This window comes from Acanthochromis polyacanthus, chromosome 21 (assembly GCF_021347895.1).
Source record: "Acanthochromis polyacanthus isolate Apoly-LR-REF ecotype Palm Island chromosome 21, KAUST_Apoly_ChrSc, whole genome shotgun sequence".
NCBI classification, from domain to species: domain Eukaryota; kingdom Metazoa; phylum Chordata; class Actinopteri; family Pomacentridae; genus Acanthochromis; species Acanthochromis polyacanthus.
Genome location: NC_067133.1, coordinates 17,981,361 through 17,996,483, shown reverse-complemented (window position 1 = coordinate 17,996,483; position 15,123 = coordinate 17,981,361). Strand labels below are relative to the sequence as shown.

Sequence of the window (15,123 nt, the reverse complement as noted above, 5' to 3'; positions counted from 1 at the left end):
AACAGTAATTCCCTTCGCTGGCTCAGTAATGAAGCAGGATTGCATCATTTCTCGAAGATTTATAGGGAGCACAGGGTTCTTGGGCATGTGGTGCTGTGACTGGTCGTCATTGTGTCATGTGGTAACATTGCAAGGTTTGTCTAAAAATGGACCAAAAAGCAGAAACAAATGTGATGCTTTGTGTAATATTTGTGAAGGCTTGACAAAAATGTTTTTGCACAATATAATGATCAACAGATGTTCAGCTTTAGACTCTCAGCTGCTCAAATATGATTTTGAGCCATTCCAGAGTTTAAACAGGTGGTTATAGGTGACTAGAAAATCCAAATATTTAAATTTTTGTGTGACAGAAGAAGAGGGTAATCACATGTGAAAGTTCTGGTGCAACTGCTAGACAGATTCCTTTCCTCCTGCAGGTACAGCCACAATATTGTTTTATTTTTAGCCTGTGGTTGCAGCACTTTACATGCAACAGATGTACCATGTTGTTTATCAGTTTTCTGAATCAAAATTTGAGATGAGTTTCAAAAGGTCACCAGTAAATATTTCCACTTTCCATCATGTGGCTTTGATTCAAGACTTAAAGATTGTGAGGTTTTACTTTCTGCATTGTCATAAATGTGCACAGAAATGCAAGGTGGCACATTCCTTAGTCTTTATTATAACACTGATGAAACATTCAGAAGTTGATAAATGTTAATACTTGAAATTTCAACACAGAAAAACTAATTCTGCTGCTTAAATCCCAAAGTAGGAATGCACAACTTTTTGTATTTTTTCATCATCATTGCACATGAACAATGAACATTTGTTAACAGTTTTTAATTCAATTTTTTTTTAAACAATTGCCGTTATTTTACAGGTTTTGCCTGTTTTGTTGAACTATAGACAAATCATAAGTGAAAAAAAATCATTTACCTTTTAACTTAAAAAAAAAAGTAGCTCAAACTATACATAATGTCCACATCAATCATCTGTAGTTTTGCAAACGGTAAAAATGCCATTCTTTTAGTGTATTTAAATCAGACAAAATATCATTTATTTACATATTTTTGCCATTATTTGAAAGAAAAATAATCTATATTTCAAAATTTTTAGGAGTTTCATTTTCCACGTTCCATCTTTTGTTAAATTACAGATAATATCTAGTTAAACCAAAGGTAAAAGGGTTATTTCCTGTTATTTGTTGTGTGACCATAAAATTACACTGTTTTACTGTATTTAAACCAGCCAGAAAGAAAAAACCATAACATGATTTTACAGATGTTTGCATTGCTTTATTGAAAGACATGTATATTCAGGGTAAAAAAAATGGGACGTCATTTCTTCACTGTTAGTCTACAGATTTTCAAAGTTTTGTAAAATTACAGATCATATCTAATCTAAGCAAAAATATTAACTATAAAAATGAAAAATAAATGAATCTGTATTGTGGGTTACCATAAAATTACACTGTTATGTTTATTTGTACTTTTTCTGTGGTTAATTTGAAATCAAGCCATTATTCTTAGAATTATTAAGAAATAAAGCACAAAACTGAAACATGACCTCCTAGCAGGCCAAATTGGCTCATTTTGAAGGTTAAATTAAAAAAAAGTTAAATATTTTCTTGGTATGAAACGTCTTCTGCTTGACTTATTAAGTGTAATAATCAACATATAAAATGAAAAAGGTTAATTTCACATATTTGCAAACCCTGAGCAGAAGAGGTGCCTTTTGTTAATTTATCAACTCCATAAAATGAAAAAAATTCTAAATGTAAAGTGAATTATCCTCATTGGACCATGATCTGTGAGAGGTAAAGAGTATCATTGCACTAAGTATTGATGGTTAGTAATGGAATTAGTAATGAGATGTAAACATTGTTTATTGGGATTCTTTGGTTTCTGCCATTTTTGGATAGTTAAACATCAAACTGAACCAGGAAAGTCCTTTCTGTTCCTTAGAAATGAACCTAACAGGAGGGTTAAGGGGCCACTGAGAAAATGTTTTGGTTCATAATGCCCACATCAAAATCCAGATTTTTACAAATACTGATTTGGCCTTTTACATCATGTGGCCATAAAATGATACTGTTTTGTTGTATTTATATCAGCCAAAAAGAACTAAACAAAACATTATTTCACAGATGTTTGGCAATATTTTAAAGAACATTATGTGTATTCAAGGTTTCTTAACTGTAATTTTACAGTTTTGCAGAGTTACAGTTCATATCTAATCTAAAGGACATTGACTGTATTTTATTTTATTTTTAATCTATATTGCAGGTCACCTTTATTACACTATTAAAATGACACTGTTTACTGCATTTAAATCCACTAAACATGATTAATTTACAGATATTTGGTGTTGTTTTCACAGCTGATGAATCTTGCACTAGCCCACTGCTGTTTTATTATAATATGACTATGTTTATGTGATTTTTTTTGTAGTTAATATGAAATCGGGTCAATTATTCTTAGAAATGTTGAGAAATAGAGTACAGGAATGAATTGTGTCATTAAAGGGGCCACTGAAGAAGTGCTTTGGCTCAGTGTTGGAGTGGATCACAGCAGATGGAGACGGGTTTGGGTCCCTGGATCCCTCACCGACTCCGGATATCGCTTAGTCACCGCCGGTTACCGTGAGAAGCAGCGCCTCCCCGTGTACGCACCGATTGGTTGAAGATCTTGACGGGCTCGCCTTCTCCACAGACCGTCTTCAGTCCAGGGCGGGGCTGACTCTCCAACCAAACTGAATTAGGCTACAACCGGCAGAAGAAAACTTACCCCGGCTCGATCCATGGAGCAGTGCGGGAATGCTCTGTCCGTAGGTGGGAAGCAGAGAACCCGGGCGGCGGCCACGTTTCGGCTACATCCCGTCGGACTGCCCGAGCAGCTGTTGTGATCAGGAGTGACCGGATTGAATACTACGGCACCGGGATTGGCTTAAATTAAAAAAAAAAAACATCTGCGGGGTTGGAGAAGGAGGAAAAAAGACGCGCGTTTGTTGCTGCGCTGCTGTTTAAGGATGATGTGACAAATCACTTCTCTGCTGCCTGTGGAGAAAAACAAACCTGGATTTTTTCCCCTCCTGTCTGGTGCTGGAGATCAACTGAGCTGGTTGTTAGAAGGGTAAGTTGTGTCATTATATCGTGACTGTCTCCTGTGGTCGTCCACACGGAAGGCAGCAGGCGGAGGAAGCGCTTTTACGCGTCGTGATCGAGGAGGAAACCAGCTTATTCTGGTCGATTGAATTACTGCTCAGTTTACTCGACCCGAGAATCCTCTGGGTCCTGGGTGATATAAACATCATTAGGGGCTCCAGGGCTGCCGGGCCATTCGTGTTGTGGACTTTTTCATAGTGAAAGTGGGCTATTTAAAGTACCCACGTAGTAAAACTGCGCCTTTAGGCCCCAGTCACCTGTCTAAAAAGTGTGAAATTCCCACGACATTCAAGTGATGTTGGGATGGAATTAATGGGGTGTGAAATGAGCTTCATGTCCAAAAAGGCTGAGAGGCTACATTGCTTTTTTTTCCCTCTTCAAGTTGAACTTTTAATTTGAAGATCAGGGCAGAATTATTTAACACACCTGGAGGCTGATTGGAGCAAATGAAGCTCCACTCTCATCCTTATTTGTAAGAATTGAGCCTAAATGACTGTACTGTTGAACATTCATGCAACACATGGCACGTAAAGTCCCACCATGACCTCACTCATCCCTGTCATTCTCCCTCCCACTCCTCCTTTTCTTCCTCCTCCTCTTCTTGCCACCATCAGCATCTTTAAAGGCTGACTTTTGGTGAATCAACTTATGGCCATGTCACACATTTCTTCTTGCTCAGATGGTTGCATACAGAATTCATGAGGGGCATGAAGCACGCGGCGTTGTTCCTGTCACATCACGTCAGTGTTTCTCTTTGAACCTGGGAGCGCTGGCTTGTTTCGTTTTGAATTGTGGCTTTTGTGACTCATTGGTAGAAAGTCACAAAAAGGGCACAAAATCACACACATTGAAAAGGGCATAAATTTGACTCATCGGAGCTCCGGGACGGCAGCACGCACATTCGCAGGCTGTAGTCTTGTTGACATCGGAAAGGTTACACACAGCACTGTCCTACAATACCTGGGCAGACTGAAGTGAAACTGTAGACGTACTGTATTAGAAACTGCTGAGTTATTTTGGCAGACGGGACACAGGAGCACATGGCCTGGTTTGTGTGCCCAGTGTTCCTGAAACCTTATCACATGGAGCAGGGAGGTGTTGGGGGGGAATCATAGCTGGGGGTGATGTAATCCCACCGATAAAGTAAGCCCCTAATGTGTGATGGTGGCAGTCATGCAGGTCCTCTGTATCAGCTCCAACTGGACCCCAGAGAGAATATTCCCAATATGTGTCTGGACGTTTATGTCATACTTGGAGGGAGATGGGAGCAGCTCCATCCCGGCCGGCCGGCCTTTGTTGACTGCCTGGTATGTGAGTTTTTCAGAGGGGGCCACACTGTAGTCATGCCTGCATGACTCATGGCGCGGTGTCTGTCTGTCTGGCCAAGTGCACAGTCCTTTACGACTGCTTCATGGGCAGGATTTCACGCTCAGTGGTCGCGTTATCAACCTTCATTCTGTGCCATTTTTTTCCAGCAGATATCTTCATTCCATCCATTCCCAAAGCATGCGGCACAAGGCAATAGCACCACCGTGATGGTTTTCATGTGTGGCCTGTAATCACTTCAAGATGATTTATCCACAGGCAGGACGCAGTTGCTAAGCTCACACTGGGCTCTCTTTGTAGATTTGCTGCTCTGCTGATGAGATGTTGCAGTCTTCTACAAAGCAGCTCCTGAAAGACAATCTGAAATCTGCCCGTTCCTGAAACTGGGTCTACACTGTGTGATTGCTGTTCGTTTCCTTCAGTCTGTCTGGACGGATCTCTCTCCTCCAGCGTCACTTGGCTGAAGACTTCCATGTGTGCAGAACACATGCTTCTCTAAATAACCTCAGGCTGTCTCACCAACAAACACATCTGGATCACAAAACTTGTTCACTTGGGAATCCTGTTTTCCAGGCAGCCTTGGAGGTTACAGTTAAGCCTGACCAGGTAGAATCATGTTAACCAAGAACACTGTGACTACTCTGATCTATCAATGCGTCTTTCGCTATCCGTAATTACCATTATTATGCATTATGGATGTGATTTGTTAATGGAGTGTTGCACAGTGTATTGATTCTAAGATAAAATGCTTCACATAAACCTCAACTCTCCTTTGATTTTTAATCATAAGAATATACCAAACACTTGTTTAAAAAACACGACAGCCACGCTAATTCACTCCAGGGTATCATTACAGATCATTATCATTACATTTTGTGCCAAAATTCAAACATATTTGTAATGATAGCCCTTCACCCTGTGAGTTTGAAAGTGTTCGCAGAAGATGAATGGATGAATTCATGGAGCTGGATTACACATTTCTCTCACACCCATGTTGCTGTCACCTAATCCGGCACCTGCTTTGTGGGAAAACTGCCACAGTAAAGATTTGTCTCCTGGCCCGATCGGTGAATGTGGGGCACGGCAGCAGCACCTGGAGGGGTCAGACATGTTAACCAACTCGTTCTGCTGCTTTCCAAAACAATACGCGTGCATTCCTGCCGAATATATTGGTTACAACTGTTCCGACAACCCAGCTCAAACAGACATTAGCTTAAAAGCATGTCAGGTGTGTTTGATGGGGAGAGAACCCACAGGCAGTGTTTGATCTCGTCTTCACCGGCGCTCGCTCGCCTCGTACCTGTTCCACTTTGATGTGGTTACGGGTTTTGACTAAGTTGTCAAGTAAGAACTGTGATTTTTTTTTTCTTGAATGTCAAATAATGTGGTATTTATGGGGGAAAAAAACTGATACACGGGTGCTCTGGTGCTGTGCATATGCAGCATGGAATGTAAGCAGATACATCCTGGATTGTTGTCAGAGGACTAAACAAAATAACACAACATTTATTGGTTGTGGTGCATGCATTTTGATTATACAGGAAGTGTGGCGCTAGTGCATCTTAATGCTGCTCGTTTGCCTGAATATACTGTACGTGGGGTATCAAACGAGTGCTATCCCTGTTGACGGGCTTGATTGTGTGACTCACTGCTGCCGCATCCAATTGTCCCATGACACCTTGGCGGCTGCACGATGCAGCGGCAGCCATGACGGTGAATTCAGCTGTGATGTAATGCAGCTGCAGGGCTATTTCAGGTTTACCTCTAAGCCTCCAAGGCCTCTATCTGCCAGAGTGCCAGCCTGCCCCTCTCTCAGTCGGCACCTCATCTGTCATGAGCCAGACAGCCATACGTGAAGCGGCACTCACAGAATTTACTAGAAGCCTTTCAATGCATGGGTTTGGAGGAAAAAAAGCCCCTGAAGATGCTGTGAATTGTTTTCACAGCTATTTGGTTGAAGCCAGCATTAGGCTGGAGCAGAGATGAAAACATGCAATTTGGGATTGGCAGTTGCAGGGTGTTTTTTGGGCCTCACTGCTTGTGTTCTCACTGACATGGTGTCTGAGGCTGGTTAACCTCAGGGCAAAGCTCATTTTCAGGTCTGTGGGAATGCCGTGCGTTTTTTCCCAGAAGGCTTCTAGACAAGCAGCGATGGCTCCTTTGACCTTTGATCTTCCGCTCTGAGTGTGAAGAGCTCTCAGAGGGTGTGTCAGCAAATAACCCAATAAATGTTCTTACCTGATGCCTCCAGACAGAAATATTTGCCAGGTATGTAGCAATTGCAATTCTTTACCTGGGTAAAGCCCCTTTTGGCAGTCGCGAAGCTCAGGTTTGAATTATAGCCGTGTAACTTTTGGTAGTCAACTTGAGAAAAACCAGAGCAGTTTCCTGTTTTTGCACATTAATTATTGTCACTTAAGCTACCTGTTGGAGACCATCATTGACAATGACTAAAAGAACATCACGTCAGACAAACCAGAATGTAAATTTTAGTTCATCCAGAGCATTTTCTGCTTTTTTTTTAAGCTGTTAGTGTCTGTTTACTTTTCCTCAGCCCATTGTCAGACCAGCTCAAGGAACACCCTGACTGATATAGTATCCCAGCACTGTTACGGCGGCGGTGAGAGTGCCGTTTTAAATAGGGTAGCCTACCACCCCACCACCCACCCGCTCCACTCTCGTCCCTCTATCTTTGGCACAGTCAGTCGTCATACCCAGAGGCTGTGAATCCACATTGTGTACCAGACTGCCACACTCAAGTTGACTGCTCCCTGAATGGAAGCACACACACAGTTATATCTGGACAGCTTCAACAGTCCCACCAACAACATCACATACCATGCGCCAAACTCACTCCCAGCAGCTTTCCCAGAAATGAGGGTGTGTTTTGGACTCCTGTGACTTGTCTTTTACTGAGGTTTTTTTTTTCTCTTTTTTTTCGGAAGAGGTGGATCTTAGTCAGTGTGAATGTGCTTTTCTTTGCGCTGAGTGAGCCATTTACGTGTTGAAATGCCAGCACTGAGGAGTCCTCAAAATGTGCCAGTTGTGCGTCTTTTTAAATATTGAATTGTAGATGTTTTCCTACAAATAGATTGTAGTTGAATGCGAGTAACATTCAGAGTGATGTGGCGTCAATCCAGGCAACTACCTGGTCGTGTAACTCTCAACTTGCATTTTCTACTTCCTCTGCTTCTCTTCACACTGGCAGCTGCTTTTCCTTCCATTTGCCCACAGAGCTTGTAAATGTGGGTGCCAGGGAAAATGATGTAAAGCCTCTCATTATTGTGCCCAGTCGATCACGCCCAGTTATAGTGAAGGCATTATGCTGGAAGCCTAATATGTGGCGAAACATATTCGCTCAGAGAGAGGCAAAAACAAACATTAGCAGCAATGTAAATCCAAAGTAATTTATTCCTGGAGCCTGTCCCAGTTTGTGTTTCCAACAACAAGTTATTTCTTTAGTTTGACATCTCTCATCTCGTTTGAATCTGACGCTCGGTCTCCGCACCGACTGATTTGTCGCTACTGCTTGGCATTTACTTCTCGACGCTGTCAAACCGCAAACAGGGAATGGAGGCGTCCCTACATGTGTGCTCTGTGACCTGGGGGGGAAAAACTGACTTTATTTCCATAGACAAAGAGTCTGTGTGTTTTCTTCAGTTACATCAAGAGCGAGGAGGCCTTCCCCTCGCTGGGCCTGTGACCGTCCCAGAGGACCTGCCCCAGCCTTCCCAGTTTTCCTGTGCTTTTGTCGGGACTTTTCCACAGAACTGCTGGCCCAGCTGCATGGCTTCATTCTTCCTCCTTCCTCTCCCTCCATCCTTTACTTTTAACATGATCCCAGCCCAGAGATCGTAGCTTCACCTCTGGGTGTCCCCACCCCCCACCCCCTTTTCTTCAGAGCAACCTATATCAGAGTCTAGATAATTAGTGCTTGGAATCCACATCTCTGGAGTAGAGTGTAGCTTTGGACAGCTGAGTTGAAAATCTTGGAGATGAGGTTTTATTTACTTTGATCACTGGGCAGAGATTATCTGTTCCGTGGCAGACTCTTACTTCAGACTTTTATGTGCTCTGAAAATAATAATGATATGAATCCAGTTGTCTACACAGTCTGTTGTCATGTGTGTTCTTTTCATGCTGATGGCATTTTGGCAGAAAATGCACAGAAGGAACCGGATTTGCATTGAGAGAAGCAAAATTCAGTTATTAAATCCTAAAGTCTGCAGTTGTCACATAAAAATCTCTATATCCTGTTGCTGTGCATCCCTGTGTATAATGCAGATGCTGTGGATTCAGTGTTATCCAGCAGTACAGCCCGATCTCACGAGGATTCGTGAAACTGTCACGTAAATTTTTGTTTCGGCTTTGTGCGCACCAACACGATTTCGTCATGTTTTTCGTGCCGCTCACCACGAAATGCACACCAATGTATTTTAAACGGCGGACTTTTCGTGCCACTCAGAACGTATTTCAAAAGAATGTGTATATTATATTTTTAATGTAAAACCGTGGCGAATCCAACGCTATATTTTGCATGACATCGTCCCTAAACATAACCCTAACCATAACCTAACCATAAGGTAAGCATAAGCCGGTGGTACACTTACCAATTTGCATAGGAATTTCAAGAATGTCCGGCGGCCGGCGGCCGCAAACGCGATCACACAAGCAGTATACGCCGATGGACAGCTTGGATCGTCATGAATCCGCCGGTATAAACCACTTTCAGATGTGATTACCACAGTGAAAAACATTTCGTGGTGAGCGGCACGAAAAACATGACGAAATCGTGCAGGTGCGCACGAAACCGAAACTAAGACTTACGTGACAGTTTCACGAATCCCCGTGAGACCGGGTTGAGCAGTAACACATCTGGGAACATTCTGTACTATCTGAAAATTTTCTTTATTCGAAAGCTCTCCTTGAGTAACAGTCACAGAAATGCCATCACCAAATGATTGTCACTTTTTTTGACACAGAGACCCGAATTTCACCTCACATTTTTTTTGAATCATTGCTTTCGAATCTCTGCTGTTCACTGCCAAAATGTCTTGCGACCCACATTTGCTTCTCACCACAGTGACTGAGACGCCTGCATGAGAAGCATGCCGTTTGTACAGTTAATTCTGTTCTTTATTCACACAACAGTTTAAGCATGTTGCATTTGGTATGTGTGACCGCATGCAGCACTGGGAACCAGAGCACATACTGTAGCTGTGAATAAGCACTTATCACTTCTTGGTCGTATCGTTTTGCCTTTCACTCCCACCCAGATTGTCAGACCCATGCTATTAATTGCTCTCTGCCTCCTCTGCTTGTCTTTGTTTACATATTTTCCCATGTAAGAGATGAAAATTCAAACATGGGAGAATGATTAAAATGACCCAGTTGTTTTCTTGCTGTGTGTGTGGAGTCAATATCGTTTCTCCTCCCTTCCAGTCCGGAGGGAAACCTGAAGATTAAATATGTCTTTGCAGCTGCTGACTCTAAAAAAAATAAATAAATACAATCCTCCTACCTGTAGAGAATGACGTTTGCACTATTATCCAAACAGAGGCTCTGTGACAGCGGTATGTGACACTAAATGTGTTTTGCTGCGGAAGCAGGCTGCAGGTTATAAATCAGGCTGTGCTCACCTGCACGTACATCTGAAGATGCTCACACTCCCCTACCCACATGTGTGCATATATTCTCAGTCTACAGTGGCAGTAATCAATGCAGCCAATCAAAAAGAGGCATGAATCTTTCAAGGAAACTTTTTTCTGAAATTGCGTTGTAAAGGCTGCATCAACCTGAGGCTTTTCTTTCTTTAGTAATTTCATCAAGAAATGAAATGCTTCAGAGATTGAAAGTGTAGAAATCTTAATTAGAACTTGATATGAAGGTTTCAGTCATTCTATGAAATAATTATCAAAGCGTTGAATGGAGTAGAGGGTGATTTATACTGGAGAAAATACATTAGTCAGACATTTAAATATTCTAATATTAGACTGAATGATTAATATCCTCTGTCCATGACTCGTGAGCGTAACATCTCCTCTACAGTTTTGTTTTTCATATCAAGGCATGTATGATACGTCTATGAAGGTTTTTGTTTTCTCACATCCTTGATATGAGTGAATTTTGAGAAATTTATCAGTGGTTTCGGACAAAGCTTCAGAGCAAAAATGAAAAAGAAGGAACTGAAGAGGAGTTTCCAGACTTCCTTAGTCCACTTTGGCTGATTTTGTGAAAAGAAAGCTGCATTCTTGTTTAGTGGTAATAATTTTTTCTCCTATGCTCAAATCCCTACGAGTTAAAGAGTTTATATCAGTTATCACTGTAATCAAGAGTAATGTGCATTTGATTTTGACCAAAAGTAGATTGTATTTTTCAAAAAGTCCTTTAAACTAGGCTTTTAGTGTCAAGCCATAACATTTTTATTGTTCAAGATGCAAAATTTGAAAGTTGCGATAGTAGAGGAATTAAATTTTATCTGAAAAATTCTTTGGAAACTCCGCTAAACACCAACTTGGCTTTGTGTTTAACAACTAGACAGCATCTATTCTCTCCTCTTTGCCTGAATCCATGTTAATATGCCTAATTCCCAGAGACCCACCACTACAGGACACACTTGATCTGCTCTCTTCAATAGACGTGTCAGTTTCGATGTCACACTACACTGAGAATTCACTCTCTGGCCTCTCTCTGCGGGGCTGCAGTGGGCGGCTGGCCTGACTCAAACAGCGCCTATTATTTTTGGCGTACAGTGACGTATGCTTTATCACAGGCCAGAGATGGGATGTGTGTGTTTACATGCGCCGTGTGGATGTGTTCCTGTGCATGTGAGCGAATGCGTGTTGTTTCCGCGGTCGTGTGGACCGGACGCAGAAAATGCACCGGGTCTGCGGCGTGTTTCCTGCCTTCATTTACACGTCGCCCCCTCCTCTGCTCTGCATTTCCTTCCTTCCAGCGCTCCCCAGTAGAACTAGCAGTAACCTGACCTCACCGTGCTGGTGGTCTCCCACAGAGGATGTGAGATGACTGAGCTGATGGCTGTCCTTTTGTGAAGTATTTTTAACCCCGTTGATTGAGTTGATTATGAAGATAAGGCTAAACGGTTGTGATAGTAGCATGACTCAACGTGTGAGTGCATTTTTTTTTTAAACTGTTTTAATGACTTGATAAGCTGACTGTGGATGTATCCGTCCATGCCATACACACCTACTTTATATGATGTCTCTGCTTAACCGTAACAGAGTTAGCTCGTCTTGCGCCCCACCCCGAGTAATGATCTCAGCTGGGAATTTGCTTAGTGCGCCATTTCCATTGATGGAGGAATGAAAACTTCGGCCTGCTCTTGCTTTTTTTTTTTTTTGACTACAATCAGGCTGCACAATGACCCTTGTTCAGTCTGGTCCACATCAGCCCATACAATGAAGGCTTTTGTAGGCTTGATTCAGGCTGATATCATGCTGGAAACTATTTAGATGGGGATCACATGTTGTTAGGGCACGCTGTTTCTGAGATTCTCCTCTTACTCACTTAATAAGAGAATGTCAAACCTCCTGGAAACAATACGTCGCTTGTATGGAGTCTCAGGACACATTTGGGAAGGGTGGCAGTGGTAAGAAAAGTGACTTACTGCACTTTGTTTTCTAAAGTGACTTTTAAACTTATGAAATTAGTATGTTGGATCAAATCATTGCATCATTAGATGTTTGTTAGAAAGACTGGCGGCTTTGATCTCTTTTGCAGACAGAACTATTTCCATGGATTGGAAAAAAACATTTTAAAAATAATTATATTCAATTTATTATTTATAATGTGCTGACATACTCATATGTGTTCCACTTTATCTAATTGTTTACCATCCCTTTCAAGCCCATGAGTGGAATAAAGTACCATATAATTGAATATATTGAACACTCTGATTAATTTTAAACATCTGCCTCTGCTTAGATCAGGTCCTCTGAAGTATTGCAGTGTTGTTGAATTTCATTAACTGCTTTCAATGTGCATTTTGTGTGGAGTTGTGCAGAAGGTCTCAAGAGCTTCTGGATTCTGGCGTCCTTGTAGGCGACAGCTGGAGATTCAGTGAGTTCATGATAAGCTTCTACGACAAACAAATACTTGAGGTTTCAGATCAGGCAGCTGGAGTCTAACCCTAAAACGAACTGCTTATCAACTGCTTGGTCCCCAACTGATTCAACAGGGCGGTGCTTGATCTAGCTGAAGTGGCTGCACTCAACTCTCTTGTTATTGTGCAAAACCATATCTAGGTGTCTCGGTCTGTGGAGTATATATAACCCATATTGAGGGAGTTTCTTCTGTCAGCTGCTTCCTGAAGATTAGACACACCGACACAGCTCTGGGGCTCAGACAGTGTACAGATCTGCTAAGTGAGGCTCATTTTTCCACCATAGTGAGGACAGGCAATCGCTATCAGCTGTTGTGAGCTGAAACAGGCTTGTTAACAATACTGAGAAAAGAGACCCACTATCTAAGTGGCCTTGGCAGCTACCTGTATGCACAGTAGCTCCATAATGTTGTAAATAATTTACCTGTGCTGAATGAGTGAATAATTCAAGTGCAGAATGAGCCAAATATGTCGGAATGTTTCCTCTTTGTTGCAAAATAAGGAAGAAAACTTAAGTAAAGTTAATATTAAGTTGCATCGTATTCTGTTTGTTTGCTACACTGGAATTAAAGTAATTATCTATCTTGGTTTCTGTGGAGTGTCTCACCTCTCTTTCATATTGATTTCCTGTGCAGGATATTGCTACATGGTGAAAGGCTGCGTCTCTTGCTGATAACATAGCACAGCACAATTTTGTAGCCTCTATATTTGGTGGCGATATATATTAGGCTTTGTAGATGAAGGGAAGAAGGTGTGCAGGCTGTATGATGGCAAATACAGATATGACTCCTGTCAATTCTCCTGCAGAGATAAATGTCCAGTTCTATAAAACTAGCCTGATGTGCACAGAAAACAGCCCACCGCTCAGTTTACCGGAGCAGGATGTTTTTTATGTTTGTCTGCAGTTCTATCCAGACGTACGTTTTGCAATTGAGTTCTATAAATACACAGCATGCACGCAGGCCGCTTTTAGGAGGCCATTTATACTTCTATAAGCTATTCATATCTCTGGCTCTTGATCGTATCATTTAGTAAACACTGTTATGAGAGTGAGGGTGCCTCGCTTCGGACTTGATACTTGATCTCCGTACTGAAACCGCTGTAGGGTTAAATCTGCATTTTTTTAAAAGAATGAAGTCAAACCAACCAAGTGCTGCAAGCCTGAGTTAAAAATTTGTTAAGAAATATGTGAAAAGGCATGAGCTGCTCCACCCTGCTCTGCTGGTCCTGTCATCCATGCCCACATCCACCTTGCCAGTTCACAGGAGTGCCGCCCGCCCTCCATGTCTGCCCCTCCGCTAGCTATGACACTTGATCTCAGGGTCAGCTGCGATGGATATTTCTGCTGTCTCTGTGTGTATTTTTTAATGCCATAAGGGCTGGTTTGGTGTGACAGCCTGTCACATGTCACTAGGGTCAATTCAGATGACTGCAGCTTTTACTGTTGCTCAGCTGCACGTCACTCTTTGGACGGTGGCTGTGTTTTGCAGCGTGTTTTCCTCTAAAACAAGAAGGAAGGAAGAAAGAAAGAGAGTCTTTAAGCCTGGGCTGTGGACCGCAGCCCGATTTTATTTCTGTGTGGAAGTGTAGAGTCACACCACTTTCATAGTCGCTGGAGCAGCCAGAAAAGAAATGACACATTAGAGAAATGCTCTAATTACTCCCTTGGTTATATCCTACTTGTAACTTTGTATCTAAATCAACTTCCACAACCGGTGAAGTCACCTGGCATTAATGTCTGCTCTGCAGTATAGCACGTTTATTTTTAGCGCCTGTTTCTGTTCTCTGTTTCTGTTCTCCTCACCCAAATGAAATATCTGTAGCTTTGTAGTTTAGCCAGCTTCTTAATTCATCACAGTTGGAGGCATAATGTGCTATATAAAGATCAAAAGCCACATTCTGCAATTAATGTGCAGATGGGCCTCAGATGCATGTAGGAAGTACACAAGATACATGCATGCAGTGTTCTTAAATGCAAATGATTTACATTTAGGCTGTCTTTTGGTGTGAATTTCCAGAAAGCCTCCACCCATTCACTAGAATGACTTCATAGTCATGAGTTTCTGCTCGTCATTATGAAATCTCTTTAAGGGGAACTACTTCTTTGATTGAGGCTGATTTCATAGTGGAGACATTAAGTGTGGCTGTTCTAGGTACAATTTTATTTGAGAAAATGTCTGATTTGTTTTTTTGTCTTAGGATTAGTGTTTCTAGTTATACTAGTAAGTTGGGGAGGGTTCTGTCTGAACAGCACAGTTTCCCTCCATTGTTTCCAGTGTCAAGCCTTGCCTCCAGCATGGAGAGAGACATATAGAACAATGGATAGTAGGAGCATTTATAGCGGATGACTAAGTGTTCGAGTATGGGGAAAACCTAACAGAACCTGTTTGTGCCCTCAAGTTTTCAGTGTCTGTGTAATCTGTTAATCAGTATGGAACAGGCATGGATTACACTGACCTGTGAAAACATCACTCAGTAGAGAAAAACTTGACAAAGCACAAAAAATGTGCAGGTATCGCAACAGTAGCAA

General features: G+C 41.9%; 1 protein-coding gene across 4 annotated transcripts in view; it reads left to right on the top strand.

Moving 5' to 3' along the window:
- Positions 1 to 2,611: 2,611 nt before the first annotated feature.
- Positions 2,612 to 15,123, top strand: part of rhbdf1a (rhomboid 5 homolog 1a (Drosophila)) — a 29,480-nt gene continuing 16,968 nt past the window's right edge. For 2 of the 4 annotated variants that reach the window (XM_051941224.1, XM_022207283.2), the window contains exon 1: positions 2,612 to 3,113. The gene's annotated coding sequence lies outside the window, so the exon portion shown is untranslated. The remainder of the gene's footprint in view (positions 3,114 to 15,123) is intronic. The other 2 variants (XM_051941226.1, XM_051941225.1) reach the window with 1 other exon arrangement.